General features: G+C 39.4%; 1 long non-coding RNA gene across 2 annotated transcripts in view; it reads right to left on the bottom strand.

Moving 5' to 3' along the window:
• Positions 1–13,650, bottom strand: part of LOC140465841 (uncharacterized) — a 66,007-nt gene that overhangs the window by 20,223 nt on the left and 32,134 nt on the right. Inside the window, exon 5 of one of the 2 annotated variants that reach the window (XR_011955165.1) lies at positions 11,338–13,609. The exons of the other annotated variant lie outside the window; for it this stretch is intronic. This is a non-coding gene — a long non-coding RNA (uncharacterized lncRNA). Of the gene's footprint in view, positions 1–11,337; positions 13,610–13,650 lie in introns of those variants that run through there. 2 annotated transcript variants of the gene reach the window in all.

Raw genomic sequence — 13,650 nt, 5'->3', positions numbered from 1 at the left:
GTGTGTTCCTTTCCAAAAGCATTTTGGTCCATGAAAGTCCCAGGTCTCTCAATCAGATATCATTCAAAAATCAATTATTCACACTTCATCACCATTATGACAAAGTCAACAAGAGTGAATGCTGACACCAGTAGTACCTGCATTACTGGGTAGAATCCTCTCCAATCTTTGCTCAGCTGGACATAGATCTTGTACCCAAAAAGTTGGGATAATAATCAGAATCGTTGAGCACCCCCAGACAAACTACAGTACACTGACAGGCTTTTGCTATGGAGAGATTGGAAGAGATCACACCAAGCATGAGGTGGGAGATATTGTAGGCCACTGGGATTTTACCTTCCCTTATTGACAGAATGGTCAGTGTCGTGGGCAGTCATGCATTTCAATTATGTGAAATGTCGGAGGAAGTGGTGCAGGCTGGTACAGTTACAGCATGTGAAGGGCAACTGGTTGGGCATATGAATAGGAAGGGTTTAGAGACATATGGGCCAAGTGCTGCAAATAGGACTAAATTAGGTTAGGACATCTGGTTGGCATGTTGAATCGCAGGGCCTGTTTCTGTACTGTGCATCTCTATGACTCTGTGACTACAGTGTAACATGTCTGCCACCTGAAATATATTGGCACATGCATTAGCCTTTGTCTGATGGCATCACACAGACCTGCATCAAAATAATTTTCAACACAATGGTGGCACTGAAGTGTGAAGCTGGGCCATATCAAAAAAAATCTTCTCACCCACAGCCTGCCTGTCAATTAGTTGCCTTTGTGTTGCTTTGTCTAACCCTGCCCATGCCAAACTGTGGAGAGCATATCATTGGCAGAATCCCCATGGATTCGAAAGCCAAAGAATATTCTGAGCTATTATTGGAGAAGGCTGCCTCTATCTCTTCTGAAATCATGAGTGGTTTTATGTGCCTCTATCAAGTAGGCGTTTGGTGGGAAGGCAGCCATAAAATAGGACAGTTGTCCAGTCCACTGTATTTCCACTCACTGCTAAGCTCACTCCAATAGCACAGTAATACATTGGGTGGGTAGACACTGCAGTTGTCAGCCTGCCCACCATTTGTAACTAACTCTCTTTAATCAATTGAGAAGATCTCATCTCTTTGCATCTAGGTCAATGTCTCACTACTGCACAATACAACCCACAATCAATCTGAAGTGTCTGGCTGGTGAATATTTACTGTCATAGAGTCATTGAGATGTACAGCATGGAAACAGACCCTTTTGTCCAACGTGTCCATGCCAACCAGATATCCCAATTTAATCCAGTCCCATTTACCACCATTTGGCCCATATCCCTCTAAACCCTTTATATTCATGTACCCGTCCAGATGCCTTTTAAATGTTGTAATTGTACCAGCCTCTGCCACTTCCTCTGGCAGCTCATTCCAAACACAGACCACCCTCTGCATGAAAATGTTGCCTCTAATGTCTCTTTTATATCTTTCCCTTCTTACCCTAAACCTATGCCCTCTAGTGTTGGATTCCCTTATCCTAAGGAAAAGACTTTGACTATTCACCCTATCCATGCCCCTCATGACTTTAAAAACCTCCCTAAGGTCACCCCTCACCTCCAACACTCCAGGAAAAATCACCCCAGCCTATTCAACCTCTCCCTATAACTCAAATCCTCCAACCCTGGTGACATCCTTGTAAATCTTCTCTGAACCCTTTCAAGTTTCATGACTTCCTTCCAATAAGAAGGAGACCAGAATTGCACGCAATGTTCCAAAAGTGGCCTGACCAATGTCCTGTACAGCCACAACATGACCTCCTAACCCCTGTGCTCAATACTCTGACCAATAAAGGAAAACATACCAAACGCCTTCTTCACTACCCTATCTATCTGTGACTCTACTTTCAAGGAGCTATGAACCTGCATTCCAAGGTCTCTTTGTTCAGCAACACTCCCTTGGACCTTACCATTAAGTGTATGAGTCATGCTAAGATTTGCTTTCCCAAAAAAATCACCTCGTGTTTATCAAAATTAAACTCCATCTGCCACTCCTTAGCCCATTTGCCCATCTGATCAAGACCCCATTGTAATCAGAAGTAACTTTCTTCGCTGTCCACTGCACATCCAATTTTGGTGTCATCTGCAAACTTACTAACTACACTTCTTATGCTCACATCCAAATCATTCATATAAATGATGAAAAGTAGTGGACTCAGCACCAATCCTTGTGGCACGCTACTGGTCACAGGCTTAAGGACAACTCTGAATCTGTCCTGATTCCTGAAATGTTTTCAGCATGACAAGGGTCCAGTCAATCACACCATAATTAATGGCTAAATATCCAGTCACAGTCTTTAGGCATTCATTATGGCATGTACTGCAAGGCGTCAGTTACTGAGTTTCTAATGGATGCAATGAGATAAGCTTATAGTGGAGATCCTTTGTCACTTTGTTCACAGTCCTTATGCTTCCTTCCAGATCCAAAGAGATCGAAGAACATGAACTCCTGCAAAACAAACCATTATGGTAGCTAACTAAGAACTCATGCATGCCAGCTCAAACTTGTTGCATGGCTAGTTCTACATTGAATAACAGTTAACAAATATTCCTGGTTCCTCTGAGACTGTTCAAATTATGACGAGTATGCAGTTGATGCCGCCCTGTATTGGTGAGAAGACTTCCAGACATATAGAGCTGAGAACTTGCAACATGGCTGGCAAAGGTACCATAGTTGATGAACTGGCAAACAAAAACTGTTAGTCACCTGTCCTATGGACAGGATCACACTGGAAGACCTGCAGACTGTAGTGATTGTAACAAGATCGGCCAGGTGGATGTCATAGAATAAGAGTACCTTGATTGGGGCTGTTAATCTGGTCCAATCAGGAAGCCCAAACTGACAAATGAAAGCAAGAGTGTCAGACATCATGTTCACTTGGAAAGTCTTGATACTGATCCAGCTTCTTCAGAACCAGCTCTTAATGTGCAAATAAAGGAAGACTTGGTGACAGGATATCAGCCTCTGGAGTAACTTCAGTAGCAATGGGAGATAAGCACAATCGTGAAGAAATTCACTCGTCAAAGTTATCTTTGAGTTAGGGTAATCATTTCTGGCATCATGCCATTATTTCGGAAGCTTGGCTCCTTCAATCCTACTATCCTGCCAGTAAGCATGCTTTACTTTTACCAGGCAAATGACGTTGGGACAGAAGCAAAGCAATGAGTAATTCTCCTGACAGCTTGTGGATCTGGACCATTTTCAGTTATTAGAACCTAAGTTTCTCTGAGGGATCAGATACAAAAGTCTTCCAAGAGTGAATGGATTTAGTTAAGGAAGATTGACCCCAAACCTCCTCTAATTCTGAGATGCTATTAGTTTAACTCAGCAAATTGAGAACCAAGGAATCTGTATCAGGATTTTTGAGTAGGTTAGGATGATTAGCAAAGGGGTGAGACATTGTTTTAACACTTAATGAGATGCTGATAGACCATTGGATATGTGAAATTAATGATGTAACCATGTAAAAACACCTAACAGCTGAAGCTCAATTGGACTCAAACAGGCACCACAACTGTGATTTAAGATTTGTAGCTCAGTTTGAGATTCAAGTTGTAAGTTTGCTTGCTGAGCTGGCAGGTTTGTTTTCAGCTGTTTTGTCACCATGCTAAGAAAATCAGTGAGTCTCTGGTGAAGTGCTGGTGTTCTATCCTGCTTTCTATTTTTGTGTCTTGGTCTCTGAAAGTGTGATATCATTTCCTGTTGTTTTTCTCAGAGGTTGGTAAATGGGGTCCAAATCGATGTGTTGATTGATGGAGTTCCAGTTTGAATGCCAGGCTCCAGGAATTCTCGTACGTGTCTCTATTTAGTTAGTCCTAGGATGGATGTGTTGTCCCAGTCTAAGTGGTGCCTTTCTTCATCTGTCTGTGTGCATACTAGTGGTAGTGGGTGGCTAGTTGGTGTTTGTGTCTCCTGGTGGCCAGTTTTCTGCCTATTTGTCCAATGTAGTGTTTGTTACAGTTCTTGCATAATGTTTTGTAAATTACGTTTGTTTTGCTGATTGTTGGTATAGGGTCTTTTAGATTCATCAGTAGCTGTTTCAATGTGTTGGTAGATTTGTGGGCTACCATGATGTCAGACTACTCAGACCGTTTGGCATCAGTGATATAATGTGGACAATGGGACCTAATGGGAAGGATTAATTGCCATGGGATCTAAGCAAGTAAAGGAATGAGCCAATAAGAAATCCAGTCATGTAAATCAAGTAAGTGGAATCCATTAGTGATGACTATGTTTATGTCCTTGGGCAGTTAGTGAGTGAGGGTCATGTGACAATCCATTTGGGTGTTCAAACAACTGAATTGTCTGTAGACCAAAGCAGGAGAAATTCAATACAGAACGAACAAGATCTCCTTGTACATCTCACTCTCTGTCTCTCACTCTTCACCCAGTTCCACACATTTGGAACTTGTCTATCTGCTGATTTGATTACATATGAGCTGTAAGCAAAGAATGTAATTAATCAACTTGGCAGCTGCTGTCACTGGAAGGAGAGAGAAATAAAACATTAACATTTTCACTATGTCGCATCAACCCAGAAAGACCACTGAGTTCAGTCTGATCTCACACAGACACACAGACACACAGACACACAGACACTTTAGGAGAATGGTCCAAGAATGGCTGATGAAATTCAATGTGAGATCTTGCACTTTGGAAAAAAGAACACAGGCATGGACTATTTTATAAACGGTGAGAAAATTCATAAGGCCAAAGTACAAAGAAATCTGGGAGTGTTAGTACAGGATTCTCTAAAGTTTGACTTGCAGGTTGAGTCCGTGGTTAAGAAAGCAAATGTAATGTTGTCATTTATTTCAATAGGGTTGGAATATAAAAGCAGTGAGGTGCTACTAAGAGTTTATAAAGCTCTGGTTAGGTCCCATTTAGAATACTGTGTCCAGTTTTGAGCCCCATACCTCAGGAAGGACATACTGGCACTGGAGCATGTCCAGTGAAGATTCACACGGATGATCCCTGGAATGGTAGGACTAACATTCATGAATGGCTTAGGATCCTGGGATTGTATTCTTTAGAGTTCTAAAGGTTGAGGGGAGATCTAATAGAAACCTACAAGATAATGCATGGCTTAGAAAGGATGGACGCTGGGAAATTGTTTCCATCAGGCGGCAATAATAGGACTCATAGGCACAGCCTTAGAATTAGAGTGGGTCAATTTAGAATGGAAATGAGGAGACATTTCTTCAGCCAGAGAGTGGTGGGCCTGTGCAATTCACTGTCACTGACTGCAGTGGAGGCCGGGACATAAAATGTCTTCAAGGCAGAGATTGATAAATTCTTAATCTTGCAAAGAATTAAGGGATGCGGGGAGTGTGCAGGTAAGTGGCATTGAAATGCCCATCAGCCATGATTGAATGGTGGAGTGAACTCAATGGGCTGAATGGCCTTACTTCCACACCTATTTCTTATGGTATTATGGTCTTAAGTCACCAACCCTCAAGATCCATGAATGGTTATGACTTTATTGGACTTGAAATTCCTTAATCCATCTTTCATGCTGTAATCTATTTGTGGAAGTGTGAACTTCAGTCAGATTGGGTTAAGTACTATAAATACAGTTCTCTTTTTTTACAAAAATTCATGGGGGCCTGTCTGTGTATGTCTTTCACAGTCACGGCCTACAGACAATTAAAAAAAGTGAGGTAGTGGACTTCTACACTCATTTCTTTTTGATTCTTTAAGCTTCAACTCAGTTGACCCCAACCTCACCCAGGTGGTTCAAATCCATATCATAGTTATAAATCAATAGGTCACTGGTTCCAGCATGGTTCAAATGAAATCAATGCAAAGGAATGGAACACATTTCACCCGCATCAATCTTTGAGCCACACATTTACCTCTCTAGCCTTATTTACCCTATGTCAACTTGACATGGCCTGGATAGTAATCCAGACTTAGTTCCCTTTTTGGATCTGTTTTTCAATTTAGCTCTGAGCTGCTCAGCAGAACCTGTTTCCTAGTGCTATCTATGAGTAGCACTATCTCGTTGGTACCTGCAAGAACCATGACAATTGATCCTTCCCCTTTCACTTCAAGTTCCTCTCCCAGCCCCTAAATGCTGTCCTGAATATTGGCACTCGATATTGGGAAGGAACATAGTTTTTGCAATTCTGTATCTCATTCAGGTCTGCCATTGGTCTTTCTGCTTCTCTGCAATGATCCTCACTTCATCCAATTCTTTCAGTGAAACTGACTGCCAGTCACAGGGTTCTGTTCCATAGCATAACAATCAAGACTAAAGGTATCTGAAACATATAGTTTCATTTCTGTAGCTTGTAACTTTTGTATTTTTAGTTTCGATATTCAAGTTTATTAGACAGTTACTTGCTCCATATAATGCTTACTAAGTTATCGATTGAAATAAACAAGTTCTGTCAAACTGAAGTCAATTGAATCAATAGTTTTTCTTAGGAATGCATTTGGTATTTTTGGGCCTCCTCCATTGCTACAATGAATCACACTGCAAATTGGAGGATCTTCTGCCTGGGCAAGCTACAGGCTGGAGGACTCAACATTGAATTCTCCAATTTCAAATAACCTCCCTTCCCATCACTTGACTCGCTTCCCAGCCCTGCCCCCTCCCTTCCACTGCTCCCAGCTACCAACCGGATTCATCCTTCCCATTGACTAACCAGGTTTTACCCTCTCCCTGTCTTCACTTATCCCCACCTCATCATCCTGCCCCCACCCCCACCCTGACACCCTTTATCTGCAGCTCCCCCTACACCCACTCCCAGTCCTGAAGAAGAGTTACACCCAAAATGTCGAATTCTCCACCTCCTGATGCTGCCTGGCCTGCTGTCTTCCAGCCTCCAACTGGTGTATTCTGGCCTCACAGTAATAAATCCTGCAGGAAGTCAATGTTTTGTAATCTCTTTGTTGCTTTACTACCAATGCTTTTATACATTTCCTTTCATTTTACAAGCTTTGAAACTGTAAGATAGCAATACTGCATCACTTTTTCCTGTTTGGATTATATGTTTTATCAATATTCCATTAAATTAATCAAAAAAGTGCATAGACAATATTGGATCATTTTCTTCTATTAAAGCTTCAAATGCTGTGAAATAACATTGAGGTAGCTCTGTACTGCTTATTGTGTGGCTGCCTACCTTTTGCAGTCAAAATGATGGCTTCCTGTCTTGTGTGACACAAAAGTTGGCTTTCCTCCCTTTTGTAGTCATTATAAAGGTTTCAGATTCTTTGCAAGCAAAATGGACATTCTTCTGGGGTTTCTTTACAGCCTAAAACATCATGCTTCTGTAACGTTTCAATAAGATTTTTATGATTGCAGATTATATTACTCTTACATTAAAATATTGTTTTGAATTATTAATGTTCCATTCTTGATATGCCATTGGAATTTTCTAATTATTGCCTTCTGTATCTTTTAAGTTGTCTTTTTGTCACTTTAAATCTTTCTCCTGACATTTTCAATGTTATGGCCTCAGTACAAGTTGACACCATGGTCCTTAACATTGCTACTCTAGCCACACCTCATTCTAAACACTTGCTATACCAGCAACACTCATTGTAAACAGCAAGTTCTGCTTCCTTGACTTCTTGTTTTTCTGGCTAGGTCCTTTGCACCATTACTGTTTCATTCCCGTGCTTAAGAGGGAGTTTAACTTTATGCACAAAGCTCCAAAAACATTACTTCCCAGCTAAACCCCAAATCAAGAATGTCCCTACAGATTCCTTTACTCTAAGAACTCTGACTACCATGTGTGACCAATTTTTTAAGTTCTCATTAGTTCACACTGCTTGTCCTGTACTTTTTACCAGGTCTGAAGTGAATGTTTTAGTCTGGAGTGTTATCTCTCCCATGAGTTCTGCTGACTGCTTGTCTGTTCAAACTCTTGCAGTGCTGACTGTTTGAGTATTCTGACAGCCATAAGGTATTTAAAGTTATAAATTCACTTTTCTTCTGACCTTTTTTTCCTCCTATGTCCAAAAGACTGATCATTTTTATTGTCTAGTATTTCAGCAATGAAGTTGAGTAATGATGATCATACTTTATGCCCTGTGGAACTAACCACCACCTAATAGTTGTGGTAGAGTGTTGGCACCAATCTTCTTTCTATACTGGCTCTGATTCACAGTGGTAGAGGATAAAACGCAATTGAGTCTTAATGAGAAGAGATATTTGTCTTATCATTATGGTTTATTGCATGACAGCAATTGATGCAAGTTACATTGTCTCTTGATAATCTTAGTTATGCCTAACTAGCCAATGATGACACCTGCCTCCATCAGGATCTCAAACTATACTGCACCTTTGCAGAAATGGAAAGAAGAGATCAGATTGGGTGGAGCTTCAGGCATTCTCCAATATTAACTCTTTCAGAATAATAATCTAACGTATCATGAAATCACAATTAGATGGACATTCATGTTAGCAAATGAATATCTCGGATTTATGTTTGTCAACATTCCTTCCTAATTGAGCCTCTGAGTCTGTGATTTCCCCATTTGCGTCTCACATTATTATTATTAATACTTTCTAAGGCCTGAATTTCTGAGCTAGTATTGAAATGTGCTACTTTCTTACAAAGGGCTGATGTTACATAACCATTGATATGTATTCTGGGGCGACAGAACAAGATATACATATGTATTTATTCGAACCCATAAAATACAACTATCTGAGGATTCACAGGCAGAACAAATTTGGTGAGAGCAATTGTTGAGCTGTGACACAACCACACCACCCTTCAGCCACACTTTCCCAGTTGGAGGAATTCCAGTTCATTCACATTTTCCCATTTATATTTCCAATTAGTGTCAGCATTTAGACTCTCTCATTATGAACTTGGCAAGGTTCAATCTGTCAGATTTTGCATTTGGCAAACCACCTGAACAGAAGGGATCTTTCCAGCCAGCATTTATCTAAAGGAAACGAGGCCTCCTACCACTGGCTTTCCTGTTTGGAAGTTGGCCAGTTGGTCAATTTGATTAACTGAATTAAATTGGAAACTAAATTCAATTGCACCACATTTAAAATGACCGTGAGACTCTATCACTAAACAAGACATTTCATTCCTCTGGATTTCTGAACTTTACCCTCCTCGGCAACACTCCCTACCTGTTTTCTTGCCTTCCCACAGGTATCAGAGATACTTTACTTGTTAACACTTCCCATATTTTCTAGATGCGGTACCATTTATGGAATTCACTTGTACCTAAAAAAATGTTGTAGCCTTTTCCTCCTGCCACCTGTAAGAATCAGCAAGTTCTTGTCAATGATGCAAACTGCTTACAATATTTCTGTGGATGTTAACATGACTGGATGACCCCCTGCCAAAACATTTTATTGATAATTTACATGTCAATTATTTGATTAACAAGTAATCCACCAACCTTTTTGCAGTTGTGTTCTGACCCCACAGATGTAGACCAGTTGTAATGTGTGCATCCTCAGAAAGTATATGTTCCTCTGAATGCATCCAAAATGTAAGTGAAAATGAATTCTCATGTGGTGTGCAATCAGAGCACAAAGAAAAAGTTCATATTTAAAAAAACAACATGAAGACTGTCTTGTCTTTAAAAAAAAGGAAGCACTTTATACAAAAGGTACCAATTCCTCCACCTTTTTCTATTCTTGAAGATGCCGTCAGTGACATTTGGTCATATTTTATCATGTCTGAGATGGAATCATATAAATTGTCATCTGCAAGCAAGATGAAATCAATGGAAACTTTAATGATTGCAGCTGTAGATCTTGCAAGTGATGTCATTTTTATGAAGATGTAAGAAATGATATGAGCTGGGTTTTTATTGCTTCTTCCCAAACAGAGCCAAACCATTATTTCACTGTGGGATTAATGGTCAGATACAGTTCTAGTTATTTGGATTTGAATCGCTTCCCAGCTTTTCTGGGTAACGCTTGTGCCAATAAAACTAAAGGAGAAGTTTAACATAGTTGTGGTGTAGCCCGGATTCTTTTATACTTAAATGTCAATCGCAGAAAGAAAGGCCTTGCATTTGTATAGCATCATTGATGAACCCAGATATTCCAAAACACTTTACAGCCAATGAAATACCTCTGAATTGTAATCACTATCATGTGCACAGTTCTTGTACCCCATGATCAAGAATTTTTCTGCACTAATACCAGTAAAATCTGTCATTTTTTTTTGTTCTCAACTTTTAGGTAATGTTGTTGGACTCACACCAACTGCACACATCTACTTAATGTGGTGGTTAAATCTTTAATATACTATTTAGAACAGAGCAACTTGCTGGGACATACTTTAGGAATTCAGGGGCTCTATTCCTTCAAATACTTTAAAGAGATATTTCCTCAATATACTGTGCATTTGCTCAATGTTAATGCTTTACATTTTGGTACAAAAGGGGTTTTCTCAAACGACCAGGAATTGTTGAGTTTAGCACCTCACTCGTCCCTCACTTGAAGTAACAGATAAGAAAATCAAGTCCATATTTTCCATGAAAGGCAATTATTTTGTTTTTGATTTAATAAGAGATCCTTTTACTCTTAATTTCTTCAATTTGAACTCTACATTAACTTGAACGCTGACCACAAATACTGAACAATCTGCTTCAGTGTAAATATTTACTCATAATTAGCAAACATTTGAAAGGTGGAGGGAACCATTTTCATAGGTTGTTTTTTTTTAAATGCTTGAACCTACCCCATGCAGTATGGAGGTTTGATTCTTGTCACAGAATTTTCTCTACTGTTATAGTAGAGGGTTAGCCTATTTAAGATAAATTGCCTGAGCCCTGTGACAAAATAGTGGATGGAGGAATTTCAGGTAAAGAATTTAAACACTTATATGCGGGTGTCCTTGGCCTTGTGTCAGGACTACAGGTTTAGTAAATAAAAATGATTGTCAGGTATATATCAACCAGAAGGCACTGTTATAGGAATTGGTTCTGGCATTGGTTCAAGTATGTAGCCAATAATCAACAAGCTCCTGAACCAGGAGAAACGAGACTCAGCCAAAATTTCAGATGTAATACACTTTGTCAGATTTTGCTTAATGCTTGTTTCAGTGATTTAGTTGGTTATGGGCCAAGCAATGTTTTGATTTAAATGCCATGAATAATAAAGTACAGTAATCATGAAGCTCTGAATATATTATTACATGTGGAAGAAATTCTAATGTAACAGTATGGTTTAAGTTCAGTTGACTGCAATACTCTTGCTAAGTGAATATCTGATATGCAAAATTTTCCATTGACTGAAAATCAATCTAGTTTAAAATCTTCTCCTAATTGCTGCTGTTAACTGAATAAGTAGATAATTATACAAAGAATACAGAGAAGTGTAATGGACCCATGCTGCAAATTATAATATTTTTACATTTGATGTCTTTCCATTAAAGAGTTATCTGGGCCAAAATTTGACAAATTTCAACTAGTTTCTGTTAATCAGTGTCTAGAAAGAGCATGTTCTGTCCTTTGGGTACATATGCTTTGCAAGTGGATAAACACAAGAAGCATTGCTTACTAAATTAAAACTGGTTTCTATTAACTTATTTCTGAAAAGAATTTATGTTGTCTTTATTTATGTGTGTGGGATAGACAAATATGCAAACTCTGTCTGGAATTATAAACGCTAGCTTCATTGAACAACCAACATCTCGTTATTTTGATTGTTAAAAAACAAATCCATATCAGGCCAAAATCATTTTAATTAAATTCTCAGACAATATTTGCACATTTGCTATTGCAACAAGTGAGAGAATCATTTGCTGGCTAAATGAAGAAGAGTATCCTGCTGGCAAACAAGATATTTTTTTTTAATTATAATTGCAACATCAAATTAAACAAAGATTCCTTGGACGACGAGAAATTTGACCATGCAGCAACTTTTATTCAAGCTCTAACTGGCTTCCTGGCTCTCTAGCAGCAGGAAATTCAAGTGGATTGATTATGAGTAGGAAGTTCTCCATTAGCCATGTTGTGAAAAGCTAGAAATAGATCAACACCAATTCTTTTGCTTGAAACAGGCATCCGACCCTTTGTAATTAAGGGCCTAACACTTTTGTGAGCCTCACTACAAAATTGGTTCACCCTGAAGGACCTGCCAAGTAGAAGAACAGGCCTATCTAAAACTTGACCATCAAAAAGCTTTCAAGCTATAATCAAAGATTTTCAAAGAAATATCAATATTTCTAACTGAATGTGGAACAAAACTTTCTTCTCAAACCCACAACGAAAGACTACTGCCAAACCAATACTCCAACTATTAATTCCCATACCACTCTCACTCCAGCCAACCACCTGACTGGGCCATCCTTTCCTCCCCACTCCCACAAAGCTACTAAATCCAACAAATGGTCAACCCTCTCCCACACTTGCCTGATAGACAATTATAGTATCACATTGACCCAGGCTTCAACTAAACGTTGACAGCGAGTCTACATATTGCTATTAGAAAACTCAATTTTTTCATTGAAATTAAGCCAAAGGCCCACCATGACGTGTACCATCAAACCGAACTTTCCTCACAAGACATTAGGAGACTTTTATGCTTCATTACTTACACAGAAATACACACTTATAACATGAAATGCTGAGCTATAATAGAGGCAATATCTGCTTATCTTTGTTTAATTGAGTTCAACCACATATGTAGGTCACTGAAATGAAACAGAACTCCATGAATGTGGAAATATATTTCAAGGCTCATTCAAATACTCTCTTCTTTTGGTCTTTGAAGCAGTTTTAAAATTAGAAAATAGAATTAAGGATTCATATTTCATCTGTACTTTTAATTTGAAACTGTCAACTTTTCTAACTTAGTCTATAGATTTTTATTTTGTCTGAAATATTTTTACCATTTGCACAATGCTGCTGATCTAACAGAAAGGCCAGGAACATACCTGAAATAACTGCACAGAGGCCAGTATCCTGTCACCAAATCACCCTTTATTTACTTGCACGTAATGCACTGGCTATGAACAGCCAGCTCAGAGTCAGTCCCCTGAACTGAGAAGGTTCTAGATCTTCTGTCTATATATCTTTTTTCTTTATTCTTATTTTTTTTTGGACACCCGGGCATGAACGTATCCCCTGTTTGTGTTTTTTCTTTTTCTTTTCTCCCCAGCACCTATGTTGTGTGTGTGCGGGTGTGAGACACAGTGAAGGGCAACAGGTGAACAAATCTTTATTCAATTCCCACCACCAGGAAGAAAGGAAACCCCCGAGTGGCCTATGACATGTAATGCCCTTCTCATCAAAGGGCAATGCCGTGTGATCAAAAAAGCGAAGGGGAGGGTAGAGATTAAATCGAAATAGAGTTGAAAATAATTTCCTGTTTATCTTAGCCAGTCAGGGATTCCTGATTGGCCCAGGTTAACAACCCAAACAGAGATCTCACAGTTTACAAGATCCGGCTGGTCCAATGAACATGGTCACGACTGACAATTGATGGTTTATAGCATGGCTCATTTCCAATGATGCAGTTGCAGTGTCCCTATCTTTAGCCTGGAAGCTTCAGGTTCAAGTTCCCGCCAGGACCCGTTGGCCGTGGAAGTCAAATTCATGATGTGGTTTAATGGACTGGTAATCAGCCATGGAATCCTTCTGCCATCTCCCCACTGTTCCCCAAAAGGAAAAGACCCATGCTTAAAAAGTGATT

Source organism: Chiloscyllium punctatum, chromosome 42 (assembly GCF_047496795.1).
Source record: "Chiloscyllium punctatum isolate Juve2018m chromosome 42, sChiPun1.3, whole genome shotgun sequence".
Lineage (NCBI taxonomy): Eukaryota > Metazoa > Chordata > Chondrichthyes > Orectolobiformes > Hemiscylliidae > Chiloscyllium > Chiloscyllium punctatum.
This window is presented reverse-complemented; position numbering and strand designations above follow the sequence as displayed.